Genomic DNA, 13845 nt, shown 5'->3' with positions numbered 1-13845 from the left:
GCTTGGCGTCTCAGGAACACCGGACAAAAAATAAACTTAGTTCATTATATTAAATTTAACCTTTATTTGCTGGCTTATTTGTTTAACATGCACAGTAAAAACGTTAAAATTGTTCAGCGCACATTTAACTACTCATCAGCGCAATCATGTCAAAAAGCGCGTAAGTAGAGGTGCGCTGACTGTTCAGTGCCGTCAACACGCTAATGGGGAAAAGCGGCCGGGAGTATGCCATGAATTGCTGAACGCTGCTTGTGTGCCTGTGGGTGGGGGAGTGCTTCTAGAGAGATCCACGCAGCCCTGTGCACGACTGCGCAGTTTGCATCCTTGAGTTGTGCATTATTATTCAGTGTGGAGGAAGTATTCGAATTTTTCATATTTTTGCATTTTTGCACAGAGCAGGTCCCCTCACCTCTTTCATTTCATTTCTCCATTCTGCCTGCTATCCTTTATTTCCGCTGCCCCAGCTCAGGTGCTTCAGTATCGATGGCAGATGCCGGAGCTAGCAAAAATCTTTTCCTTCCTTTTTACTATTATTTTTAATAAAACCACTACCACCACCACCACAGAGCATGTCAAGGGACATACGAACCCTTCCACATGACCAGTTATTGAATTTCTGCGAGGTCCTCACATGTCTGCATAGTGAATCAACGTCACTTTGAAGGCCTCAATTTTTTTTTTTCATATCATTCCCCTTACAAGAGGCAGTTATTTCTTTTATTTCCTGCTTGCTGCAATCAAACACTCACAGATATAGGTTGATTAGGCCGTATATTTACGGAGAAAGCAGAATCGATGGTTGTACTTAATTTGAATAATAACTGCCTTAGGACACATGTCTCTCTATGTACCAAAACGGAATTTCGGTTATGCTCTGAATTTGTTGACGTGAGAGTGGCTGGTGCCCTTTATCCCTGCGCAAATGTGACATAAGAAAAATGAATTTTATTTTTTCGTTCACTCGGTGTGTATCTTTTAGCTATCCACATTTATTTCTTTAACGGTGGCTGTTTGCTCGCTGGAGAATAGCACAAAAACGGCATAAATTTACAATGTCGCAGGAGGATATACATCAAATCTTAATTTAAATTAGAAAAGAACTCCAAAGAAAAATTAAAAAAATAAAAACGAAAAATTGCTGGTGTTCAACGTGGCTTGAACTTAGTTATACGAGCAAAAGCTCTGTTAAGCCTGGTCTCCATTTTCTCAAATCAAATGTCAAGGGTCAAGGTCAGGAACCCAGTGGTCATAGTCATGATAGCGTGGCCATACTACCATAGCTTGGGCCATACCACCATGCAGTTAAGTTCGGTTTGACCTTGTGAGGCATTCAAGGTCATTGTCTCATTGTCGATGTGGGGCCCACTGTCTGAAATTAAATACCAAGGTCAAGGATCAAGGTCAGGTACCCAATGGTCATAGTATTATGACCACGTGGTCACACTACCATAGCTTGGGCCCTATACCACCACGCTGTTAAGTTCGGTTTGACCTTGTGAGGCATTGAAGGTCATTGTTTCATCCACATCGAAATCGGAAGTTGTGCCCCAAGGAGTAGAGCTCTGGCTCTAAAAAACACGGCGCTTCAGAGCCTACTCGGTTCCTTCATCAGGTGTGACTGCGGTCGAGCTGCATTTTGCCTTTTTTAAACCCTCGTTTCGTCAGCTGTCGGGTCATTGACCGTAGACGGTGGATGTAAAAGGGGAGAAGGGTTCCTAGCGAGCGGTTTACATTTCCCCGCGTCTGTTGTGTATGCCATGACTCCAGTAAGAGCCTCCTGCACGGGCGGGGCTCCGTGTCCAGCACAATGGTTCCCTCGAAGTCAATCTTGTAGTCGCATTTTCTAACTTGAATTCATTTCCCAATGTCGAATGTGTCGAATGTTTTCTTTAACATCAAACCTTGTTTGCCAACGACACCAATGACGACACCATGTTACAACTTGAAGGTGAAGATTTGGGCCTGTCGAAGAGTTTTATAACGTTGGGGCAGAGATTGATATTGAGCACTCAGAAATATAGGGGCCTTAATCCCTCGTGTAAGCGCATTAGGGGACTTAGAAAAAGGTTATTTCTTTCATTGCGACATGTACACTAGAAAGAAGACCGAATGCCCGAAAGATTTTCGACGGGTTGTGGCGCGCTCTCTTGTCTGCAGTTTTTTTTTTTTGTAGTCAGCAACGAGAAATTACACAGGCCCAGAGACGCGTCGCGAAGTTGTCGCCGCCTGTAGGCCCCGTACACCAAATGGCGAATGGTGACTCTGATGGTGTGACGGGTCCGAGATCGCTCTACGTGGTCATTTTGGTATTCGGAGAGCCACGGCAGTTGCCGATTGTGTTGTGACGCCGCAACTGGTGAGAAGACGGAACCACGGAGACGGTGACTGCAGCATATCGAAGTGCTGGGCAGTGGAGGTCCGCTGCTCTGCTGATTCTGACGGTCGGTGCACAAGGCTGACTCGAGTCTACCGAGCCACGAGGAAAAAACAGAAATCGCGCACCACAAATACCCCTTACAAAAATGTCTTCAGACAGTCTATAGACTGTTCATAGACGTGTCTATAAAGTCTATAAACTCTCTATAGACAAACCCTAGAGAACGGTCTATAGACTATATAAATCCTATAGACAGTCCATAGACAATTTATAGATTTGTGGCCACACACTTTTAGTAGACTTTTGTCTGTAAACAGTCTATAGACTATGAATAGACAAAAATAGATATCTACAGGAAGTCAAGAGAGTCTATAAGAGGTCTATAGAGCGTCTATAGACCGTTTTTGTAAGGGACGCTCATTTACTTCTGAACCTCTTGTAGCCCTTCCACGCTTCTACTTCCTGTTCTCACCCCCACCCCGCGAACTGGTGCCCTACACACCTCGTCACATTGACTCTCGAACGCGCTGCGAAAATTGCGCGAAGTTGAACATCGCAAACTGCACGTTTAAAAGTTGTGCAGTGTTTGGAGTGCACTAGTGCTTTACGGCAGCAAGAAACTGTTTTCTGTAATTTCGCAGCGCAAAAAACTGGCGGTGATGGCTGGAGAGAATTCACTCCCTTGAGGTACGTAGGGACATATACTGTGCCCCAACCAATAACATTTTCCTGTTAATACCAATTGCCTTGTTCACTTTTCTGTTGTTTTAGAAGCCATAATAAACAAAAACTATCGTTGTTTTGATCTTCCGATCGCTCATTTTCTTGTGTATCCGAGAGGATTAAAGTCAGTTTTTCAGTGACTCTGGGACTGAATTGGATTGGATTTTACGGCCACACGCTTTGCATCAGGCGGGCGTGGCGCACTGTGCAGACCTCGTGAGCATACTTGAAATTTGAACCACCAGCGCCATCGAACGAGCACGGGGCAAATCACGTGGAGCGGCGGGAGATTTGAACCGCCACAGAAGGGCAACAAAGAACTTAAAATTCGGTGTGAGGGAATTCAGTCGAACACATCAAAAAATCTGAGCCCACATGCTAATACATTGCCTACAAATCAATGACACTGATCGTCCGTTAAGTTTTTTTATTTAAATATAAACTGGTGTTTTCTCCCTTGCCCTTACTTTCTCGCTAATTTTACAATCAATCACTCGCTTCACTGTTCTTGTCAAACACTTCCTGTGTTTGGTTCGCATCAAACCAGCCTGAGCAGCTCAATATCGCTGAGAGGGTCTCGGAGAGCCGCAGTTCTTAAAAAGTAATTTGAAACTAGCTGCACGTGTTTCTGCGACACGGGACACCAGTCATCGATCTCTCCGTGGCCACATATTTTACTCGCTAGAATGCGAGGCACGCGTATCGAACATACGGGGTTTCTGTCAGCTGCAGAAGCTAGTCTGCCAAATGACGTTATCGCACCAATAAGCCGCAGCGTGTGTTCTTTACCGGATAGCACACCTTATCAAGTCGGCAGTTCACGGAACTCTACGATGAATCCCACAAAGTGGCATGCACGAGAGAGCAGCGCCATTTCAAAGACAGGTCAGGGGTTTCAACAATTATTTATCTAAATTAGCAAATATAATGGTCCAACACGTACGTAATTTGTTTTCGATTCATAAAGTGAAAAATGGGGTCTAGCTTTGGTTTAACAGTGTTGCGTACGACCCACTGTTGTCCGCGCTGTCTGCGGAAGCGTACATTTTTGTCTTTCGTGTTGGCATTTTCAGCCCACGACATCTTTTACGTCCGCCGACTCAACGACGTTCAAGCGCTTCCAACTGACACCATGGCTTCTGGGCACAAGGTCAGTGGAGCAATCGCTGGTGTCGGATCGTTGTCGTTATCGAAGCCCAGATGGCGGGTGTCAAGCGGTGTGTTGTTGCTGCTCGCAGGGCGCCTCTCGGGTTTCCGGACGTGATTACCAGCGGTGACAGTCACCTCGAAGACTCCACAATCGGCGGCCTTCTCCACGGCCAAGGGCTGCCCATGTCCCTGAAAGATCGGGACCCGCTTGGGTGTCGGGGCCGTGGAAAGTCCGAAGCTCTGAGATGACATTTCTTGATGCTTGTACTCGAGAGACGCGATGGTGGTCGTCACGTCGTCGGCGCCTGTGGTGGAGTGGACCTCCAACTTAACCGGGGTTTGGAACCTGCTGAGCTTCACCCCTCCAGTAGTCAGTTTCACCAAGTCATGGGAGTAGGCGAGCATGTCGTTGGGTTCTGCCGCTACTGGTGTTGAATGCTGGCGGCTACATTGTTCTGGACCGGAACCACCGTCGAGGTGGCAGGGCTGCACTCCCGGTTTGTCGCAGTGGATAGGAAACTCCAAGTGTGACTTCTTGGTGAGGTCGGAGACCTTCGAAGGAAAGGAGGACGCCCAGGAACCAGTAGCCTTCAGAGTCACAAACGGAGTTGACGGAGTTTCTCTGCACACGTTATCGCGGGACATCTTCGGGGGCGACTCTGTGAAGGGCTTGGTGGACTTCCTGAGCAGACTGGCGCCACCGTCGACGGCATCTGGAGACACGATGATGGAGTCCGTCTCTCTTACCGCTGAAGGACATCTTCTCAAATGAATCGTTTCCATTGGGTGTTCACTCCTGCAGGCCTCCATATTTTTCGGTGACAGTGGAAATAAAGTCAACTTGCGCTTGCTGGTAGTGTGCGATGAGGTAGTGCTGAGGTCTCCTGCTTCGTCAGCTGCCGGCTCCTGTCTTGAGACGCGACTATTGTGAATCAAGGAGCCTTGTGGAACCGTATTTTCTGGTGTGCACTGAAAATACTTTCGGCAGACGGGGAGTCTTCGAAAAATTCTCGGCTGCCTCGCCTGTGTCAGCTGGTGACAGTACCGACTCACTTCATAGTTCGGCAGGCATCGGCTAGGCTACGACGCCCACGCTCCCCTTCGTGGCCTTCTGCTCTGGTTTCAGTCGTCTGGAAATGCCAGCCTTTGACTGAAGTCCTGCAGCAATGGGCTGTGCGTCCACTCAGGCTCCGCAATCCTTGGCGACTTGTTATCAGCCCCAGGCGACGCGGGTCAATTTCATGGCCCTTCCGGTCCCCTATCCACTTCAGACTCTGCTCGAAAGGACGCACCTTCTGCTTCCGGTGCCTAGAGGTTCCACGCCGCTGCTGGCTGTCGCTGGCTTCCTTGCGTGATTGGTGCTGGTTCGACCTTCGGTTTCTAGATGACTTGAGCGGATGACGTCGCGGTCCGGCTTCCTCCAGGGCGTTCAGAACAAAAGCTCTCGTGAGCGCCGCTCGAGCGATGGCTGGCGCGCATTAGGCTTTCGTTGTCGTCTGCCGGCACGAAGGCGCGAGGTGGTGCGCAAGCAGAAATGCAGGGACAAGGGCTTCAGGGACACGAATCTTAATGGGACTGGAACTAGCGGTGACAGGGGAGGAGGATTTCTCCAACTGGCTGACCAACAGCAATAAGAGCAGGAGCCTACTGCGGTTCCTGCGTGAAAACAGCTTACATGGTTTGCTTTAGTTGGTATGCAGCGAACCCAAGTTATGCCCTACTTGCACGCACTTTCACACAACATAAAGAAGGTCGCGAGTAGGCACGGTGTCGATGTAGTCTTCTAGGCCCCGCGAAAACTGGCCAGTTTGTGCAGAAGAATTGACGATAGGAAGAGTAAAATTTTACAGTGCACAATCAATCATGAATTCAAATACGTCACCTGTGCCACCCAGATAATGTACTGCATACCTTTATCCTGCGGGAATATGTACATTGGGCAGACTGGCCAGGCCACTGTCTTAACACCCGGCTCAGAGAACATGAACGGTCGCTTTCCACAGATGACGGGGCGAATTTGACCAAACATTGCAGGATACACAAATGCACTTCTCTCTTCAAGTAGGCTTCAATTTTTGGACGCGGTAAAACTAAGAGTCAACGCGAAATTTTAGAGGCATACCATATCGTTAAACAAGCAGATCGATGTGTAAGTGACACGACGGTTAGTCTATTAGATAAAGAAATAAGATTCTTGAACTCCTTAACGTAACGTGTCACACAATGATTGTGGTCCTGATGTTTGTCAGTGATGCTGCAATCTACCTTTTCTTGTAAATATGTCGTGTGTACGCAAGCGTGGTTTGATACTGAAGGGTATCAATGTGATCTTTTCTGAAATAAATGCAGTCGATAGTCCAGCGTTGCCCTGTGTTCCTGTTCTGTGTCTCCGTCTTTTGCGCTGGTTTTCTTTCTGCAACCAAATTATGCCTTTATGGCAAGTGTGCGAAATATAAAAGAAAACTGTCACAGCCTTCACAGGTTTTTCAGTGCGAACCTTGATTATGCTGCAAAATTAAAGCAGTGTGGGAAAACGAGGGCGGTTGAAGGAAGGCAGAAACAGCAGGACAGCTACAGCGTTAGAGCGGTCGTTTGTGTATTTCTCGCGCTCAGGGCCCTCCCAGGGTCCTTTTGTTCTCTTGTAAGCGATTGTTGAAATTTCGTATTCACCCTTTCTTCACGCGTGGTTCTTGCCGTATGCTCTCCTGGGTAGCACCCGAAGTTTTGGAGCGAGGGCTCCACTACGCCACGTTTCGCCAAGGTCATAGGGTGTTGCGGTTTGACCTTCAGGAGGAGAAGCTCCGGAGGTGTGGCCGTGACGTCAGACCACGTGACTCGCCGCAGCCGCCGCACCGCTGCTCCGACCACGGTGTGCCGACCGCCGCTTCGCCAGATGTGGTCACGTGATTGTGCACGTGACTCAGCGTTCGCTTAAGGAGGTGACGCCGCTCTCGCATGCAGCGCCGCCATGGATGAGAGCGCGGCTGACAGTGCGCCATAAACGAAGCGTTCCAAGTGTCTAACCAAGCGTAGCCAAGTGTAATAATGAAACCTTCGCTGTCTAACTAGGTTTGGAGGAGTTAAGCCACTGCCAATCTTTTACATCATTTTACCATTTTCATAGTGGGTGCTAGCGAAATGCGCTTGTATATACTGTCGCGTGCGCGTGTTCCTTACATTAGACTTCATTATTTTACTTCGCAGGTCAGGGCGAAGTGCTTGGAATGTGAGCGAACCAGCATGCGCCCATTGACACGCGGCGAAAGCATTATATTATCAGATGCGAGCGCCCCTTGCAGCGAGGATGTCAGGCGGCGTTTAACGGCCACATCGGAGCGGATAGATGCCGGGCATAGAAAATATAGGAGGCCCTCACTCGAGCATCGAATTAATCTTCTAAATAAAAGTTTTCCCTCTCCCTCTCGAGCATCGAAGGGGAGACTAGTAGGTAAGCTCAGAATGTCGTAAAATTATTTGCTCTCACACCGCAGTTAACGCTAAAACATAAGCGTTACACACTGGTGGTCGCCCTGTGTGTGTGTGTGTGTGTGTGTGTGTGTGTGTGTGTGTGTGTGTGTGTGTGTGTGTGTGTGTGTGTGTGTGTGTGTGTGTGTGTGTGTGTGTGTGTGTGTGTGTGTGTGTGTGTGTGTGTGTGTGTGTGTGTGTGTGTGTGTGTGTGTGTGTGTGTGTGTGTGTGTGCGCGTGTGTGTGTGTGTGTGTGTGTGTGTGTGTGTGTGTGTGTGTGTGTGTGTGTGCGCGCGCGCGCGTGCGCGTGCGCGTGCGTACACTGAACAACCAGTTAAAGGGAGATATTTTATTTTCTGCAGTTAGGAAAAGGGCGCAAATGATTGCTACTTCATTAATTGTCACCGACTTGCAAAAATGTTTAAGCTCCCTTCATTAGCAGCGAAAATATCGGCGATCAAAAATGATCCTCGTCCTCTCCCGCCCTTGCTCATACAGGCCGACGAGCCAAAAGAAAAAAATAAAGAAAACAGGCTTGGACTGCACTCCACCGCGCCCCATCCCACCGTCGCCACTTGGGCACGCCCAGTGGGAAGTTTCGCCCAGATACCCAACTCTACGTCGGGGTGACGGGGGGGGGGGGGGGGGGGGGGATAAAAAAATTATTTTGCAGAATCCACGCAGAGCTTTTAAATTTGACTCAAATATTCAAAAAGACCACGTCTACAGATTTTTGCTTTAGAATATATGACCATCAAAAGCATTCCAGCCTCCTTTTAATTGCGGCGGTAGCAGATCAAAAAAGCTGGGAAGAACTCGGGCAATCGCAGTGCGTAAAAAAAAAGAAGTTTAATGAAAGCATACTACCTGAGAGGGTTGCAAGTCAGGACATAATAAACAAACCCCAGTCTGTAAAACTAAGTGGCCATTGAGTTATTTTGCTCCAAATAATGCACTCCATGCACATCTGACGCATATAATCTCTGATACACGCGCTATGAGCTTTAGGGAAAGTCGACTCGACTACACTCGACTAAGGAATAACATACCAGGTGTTTTAGGGAAGAATTCCATTAATTCTCAAAAATTTGATTTTCGAGATAAAAATGTGCCTTTTTCAGCATAGTATTACCAGTGCTAGCGGACACCAGAAAACCGGTGAGTCATCTTGATTAGGAAGCAGGTTAGATAGCTAATTTTTAATAATGAACCTTTTAACTAGTAGAGGTCGGCGCCTAGTTGTAATTAGTGGTTTGTAGCCAGCCGTTAGTAATAGATATATATATCAGTTTTTAGATTTTGGAAAACTGGATTATCCTCGGCCCAGTGGCTGGGCAGAATTTGGATACATTGTGGGAAATTGCATGCGCTTTCGAAAAGCATCCAGGCAAAGCAACCTTTCCAGTGCACGTAACTAGTCAAAAAATCTAAAATTTTGTCGAGCCACAGCGCAAAGGGTAATCGCGTTTTCTAAATTCTAAACCCTGATAAGGCTATTACTAACGACCGGCTACAAATCTACTTAAGACTAGTCCCGGTGTCCGCCAACACTGGTAATACTATGCTGAAAAAGCGATATGTTTACCTCAAAAAACCTATCCTTTAGAATTATTGAGTTTTCCCTGAAACACGTGGTATGTCTGGTGAGCCTTTTAGCAAACTGGCCGATGCTGTCGCATGTCCATCGCCCTGAGCAATATGATGAGCCACACACAAACATTAATGCCAAACCTGACTGAGCTTCTTTGTCGCTAATATCGTCACAACCCGTGAAGGGTGTGTTCTTTCAACATTTATTACACCGTAAAGAGGCAGATACCACGATCCAAGAAGTAAGCGCGTTTTGCCCTCGAGTGGGACGACAAAAAAAATATGGGCTAGTCTCGATTCTGGAGCGTTGCGTACGACCCACTGTTGTCGACGCCTTCCGCAGGATCGTTCCAACTTCCGGCGGATTCCATAGCGGCGTCTTGCACCTTGTAAGGGAGCCCGCCGAGGCTACCGTATTCGGGCAATTCCCACGGGTCCCACTCGTACGCTCCTGGTGTTGGTGGGTGCTGCACTATCGAATGGTTGCCGTCTCGACCGAGTCTCTTGCGGTAGGCGTCGGGGTCAATGACCGGGGTGGCGTAGCTGGTTGGTCGTCTCGTGTCGTCGGCCCTCAGCATGTAATAGACCAGGAAGAGAACGGCGGCCGCAGTCACGACTAATACGCACAGGCCGGCGACCCTCTCCATGGCCAGGGACTGTTCCCGTTCCGGAAAGATCAAGGTCCGCTTGGGAGCTGGGGCCAGGGGATACCGGAAGCCCGGTATGGACGACATGCGCTTCTGCTTGTACTTCAAGGACGCTATGGTAGGCGTCATGGTGCCGACACCCGCTGGCGAACCTGCCTCGCACTTTGACTGCCGCTGGAACGGGTCGAACCTCGGGCCGGCGGCCAGCTTTGTCATGCCTCGAAGGTCGGCGAGTATGTCGTCACTTTCCGCCGCTTCTGGTCGTTGGCGACGCAGTGGTTCCCAGCCGGCGCCAAAGTGGTAAGGCTGCCAGCCCGGTTCCTCGTAGTCCAACAGACGCGTCGAGCGAGTCCTCTCCTTGATGTAGACGGGCTTCGCTGGGAAGGAGACTGCCCTAGAGCGCCTGCCCTTCAAGGCCGCTAACGGCGATACCAGGGTGGGCTTGCGCTGGTTGGGTAACAGAATGGCGGACTTCCGGGGAAGGCTTCTCGCGCCTCCTCCACCAGCGGCTTCTGGGGACACCATGATTAAGCTAGCCTTTCCTGTGGCGGGAAAAGCTCCTCCCATCGGAACCGCTGCCACAACGGGTTCTCTCCTACTGTCTTTCTTGGCCTCTTCTGGTGTCGGTGGAGGCAGGGTTAACTTGCGCTTGTTGGCAGCGTGTGGCCGAGTGGTGGCGGGGATGGCGTCTTGATTGAGTGGCGGTCCCTGTTTCGAGGAGCGTCTGGTATTATATGGCAGAGAGACCCCCGGAACCGCTCTTTCTGGTGCGCATTTAGCAGGCTTCCGGCTGGCAGTAGCAGTGGCCTTCGGTGAGTGCCCGGCCGCGGCCTCGTGTCTGGAATCTGGCGGCGGCAGCGACTTGCATGGAAGCTCAGATTGCATCGGGAACTGCCACGGTGTTTCCACTCCCTTCGTGGATTTCTGCTCTGGCCGTTTCAAGTGTGGGCTCCCAGAAACGCCCGCCTTTGACGAAGGACCCTCAGCAACGGCTTGCGCCTCTGCTGCAGCAGGCTCAGCATTTCGCGATGACTTCCTACCGGTATTAGGCAACGCAGGACGCTTCCACTGCTCTTCAAGCATCTTCGCCGCTGCCTTCATCTCTACAAGGGAGGACGGTCTTCTGCTTCCGGTCGTTGAAGGCTTCAGGTGGCGGCATTGCAGCACCGCGGCTTCGCCCGCGAGGTCGTGTTGGACAGACCGTCTTTTAGCGACCGGTGGCTGAATGCCGATGACTTCCTCGGGTGCTAAGTGTTTCGAAGGCTTTCGGCTAGCGGTGGACTTGGGGTGATGATGACCGGGCTCCATGGCGCTTATAGCTGAAGATAGCTTGCGCACGGCTTTCGAATGGTGGCTTGCTTGCGCGTGCCTGACCCTCGTCGTCTTCTTGTCACGAGGGCATGCCGCTAAGCCAGCAGGGCAGAGTTTCTAGAAAATGTTTGTTCTACCACGTCTCCCCAGCTTCGAACGATCGAGTACATAAAGATCACCGGAAACGCAGCGTCGACAATCTCAAAAGCATAAGCTTTCGCTCCGTCTTCTGCTCTTATTAGTTTGGTATATATTATCACGGGACTATTACGACAGACCCGGACGATGCCGGGCACAGCATAAGCGCAGCCCGGCGTAGCACTTTATTTGGCGGCCTTGTGCCCACAATCAACAGAACAGAATACACGACATACATATAAATGCCCACTTTAACCAAGCCGTATACGAACGTGTCTGCGTGGTGTAGCGGGATAGTGTCTCTGACTCGCAAACCGAGGGCCCGAGATTCGGAGGTTTCGATGCGCCGCTGATGTGAGTGGCGCCATCTATGGAAGCCTCTTGTAATCGACTAGTCCTAATTTTTCTGTCACGTCGGCGGCAACGCTGACACTGAAGCTCTATGCAGAAGCTGCACGCGTTGTCTATGAGAGACGCCGTAGTCAAGGGTGGTATATTAATTTTGATATCTGTAGGTGTATCTAAAAAAATTAGGGCGATCAATATGACTGATGCGGAGGAAATTCCATAGCATTCTTCTTCTTTCACTGCCCAATCTGCTCTAATCCTGATTTCACTCTAATTCCGACTACCAACTACGCAAAATGTGCCAAGCTCTTATACCACTACCGGCGAGTGGCGCAGCTCCTAAGCTATCCACCACTGTACCGGCAGGTGTCTGTTTCAGACAGCCACTATTGGGGCTTGGGATAGGTTGCTCTTCCCGAGCAATGTGAGAAGCAATAGCTCCCGCAAGCCTAATTTTTGCGTGCACAGTTCTTCGGGAGGCTGTATATTTTAACGTAGGCGTGCTGTTGTCTGAATCATTCTCGTTTTTTTTGCTGAGTCATTGTTCGTCCAGAACCTCCCTCCTCTCTCCTTCAAGTGGAGAGGAACAGGGAAAGGGGAGCGGTTGATAGGTGGCAGGTGGAGAGAAAGAAATTCCCCTCAACACCGCCTAGCAGGTGGAGGCTTCACGCAGACGCCTATGCCGCCGGATATTATCGCATTAAAATCGCGGTATAATGTATCCGTTAGTTAGAAACGATTCACCAACAAGGAGTCTTCTTAAATTGTCTTTATTAATGCGTTAACCTTAAAAGGATTAGTGCAAGCGGAAATGGCGAATGCTATCTGTCAGTAACCAGTCGCAGGTTACCCACCTCCCACAGTTGGCAGGTGCAACCTGCCCGCCACGCTACAAACTCACTTTGTATATTACCTCTGATATAACGAACCTTAGGGTGCCAGCTCGGATATAACGACATTTAATGTGATAATCCCGGATAAACTGAACCTAAGTATGCCACCTCGGATATAATGAACTTTCATGCGTGAACCAAGGTTATAACGATCTTTTGTGCGTTAACCTCGGATATAACAGAAGTTTGCGCTTTACCTCGGATATAACGGCCTTCAATGTGATAATACCAGATAAACTGAACCTAAGTATGCTTTCCCCCAAAAACCAATTATTAAACATCCCTTCCCTTACGGCGCGGTTCAGGTGTCCAAAGATATATGAGACAGATACTGCGTCATTTCCTTTCCCCCAAAAAACCAATTATTATTAAGTATGCCACCTCGGATATAATGAACTTCCATGTGTTAGCCTCGGTTATAACGAACTTTTGTGTGTTAACCTCGGATATAACGAAATTCTGTGCGTTACCTGGGATATAACGAAATTTTGCGTGTGAACCTCGGATATAACAAGTTAACTTCTGATATAACGAAATTTCTCGTGTTACCTCGGATATAAGGAGCCTAAGTATGCCACTTCGGGTAGAACGAATTAACTTTCCTGTCTGGAACTCGGATCTAACGAACGTTTGGCTGCTAACGCATTCAAGCGATCCACTAAAAGTACTTATGTTTGTACATTGAATGCAACTCCTAAAGGTTCAAGGGTGTAAGTTAGGCCAGAATCCTTGAAGGACTCTGGTTAGGCGTTGTCATTTACGTAATCAGTTGAGCACAGTTTCGTTCCTTTGGGATGGTCTTCGAAGTTTTAATGGACACCTATAGCATACCGTGTTACCGTAACCGCTACCGGAGCACCGGGAGCCCGCGCGCAGCCAATGCGCATGCGCAAATCGTCTTGAACGCGCCAGACGGCGCCAGGTACCAGGCAGCTGCGCGCGCGCCTGCATCATGAGGACCAATCAACACGGGCTCTTATCAGCGGTGGGTGGGCTCTCAGTACCCCGGTAACGGTAGCATGGTACACGGTAGGCTAAAGGTGTCTTATCAGTGGCTTTTCCTCCGATGGGCAGGAAAACGAAAGGGCTTCAGATCAGGGTGAGTACAGACCCTATTCAATCTCAGATTATGCGTGAGGCAGGAGGATTCTTCATGGCAACACTGTGTAACCGCGCCAGGCGCCATACTGTTGTGAGGGTCGGG

The sequence above is a fragment of the Amblyomma americanum genome, chromosome 5 (assembly GCF_052857255.1).
Source record: "Amblyomma americanum isolate KBUSLIRL-KWMA chromosome 5, ASM5285725v1, whole genome shotgun sequence".
Lineage (NCBI taxonomy): Eukaryota > Metazoa > Arthropoda > Arachnida > Ixodida > Ixodidae > Amblyomma > Amblyomma americanum.
This window is presented reverse-complemented; position numbering follows the sequence as displayed.